Source organism: Vespula pensylvanica, chromosome 7, assembly GCF_014466175.1.
Source record: "Vespula pensylvanica isolate Volc-1 chromosome 7, ASM1446617v1, whole genome shotgun sequence".
Taxonomy (NCBI): Eukaryota; Metazoa; Arthropoda; class Insecta; order Hymenoptera; family Vespidae; genus Vespula; species Vespula pensylvanica.
The window spans coordinates 1,076,276-1,077,064 of NC_057691.1; positions in this window are offsets into that span (position 1 = coordinate 1,076,276).

A 789-nucleotide genomic window follows, 5' to 3' on the forward strand; every position below is an offset into this window, starting at 1 on the left:
TTCTCTCTCTCTCTCTCTCTCTCTCTTCCTCTCAATATCTCTCACTCTTTCACATATCTCACGTATCTCGATCGTAATGTAACGCGTACAGATTTCATGAACGATTCAAAAGTGGAGCTAATGGCGCGCTGGAAACGACGAAAGGTTGTATGAACGATGAGAGTCGTACTCTCTCTCTCTCTCTCTCTCTTTCTCTTTCTCCCTTTCTCTCTTTCTCTCTCTCTCTCTCTCCCTCTTTCTCTTTTGCTCGCTTACTGCAAAATGTACATGTTTCAGTAGCTTCAAAGCTTTGACGCAGATTTTCGTAAAACCACCTAATGTTTACGTTTTATCGTTCCTTGAAAGATAAAATAATGGAGTACATATTCTTTCTTTAATGTTTTCCTATACTATTGCGATGTGTACTAATTTCTCTTTCTTCCTTTTCTTTCTTTTCGATTCTATTTCTTTTTACAATCTTTTTCTTTTTTTCGATAAATCTTACAAGTAAGAACTTGATTGATATTTTTTTTTTAATAAAAAAAGTAAATAATCATTGAAGTTAAATGAAGGAATACATTGAAGGAAAATCATCGAAATGATTGATATTATCAATTTCAGGATATGAAAAATAAGCTGTAAATGACAAAAAATAAAAAAACAAGGACATGTTCAACGTATCACACTCAGTCAGAATGTCTCGATCAAAACGATGAAACGATGTGCCTGCATTCGACGATAATGTAATTACAAAATATACCGGATTATCATAACGGACGGGAGTCACAGATCAGATTTTGTTCGTTACTC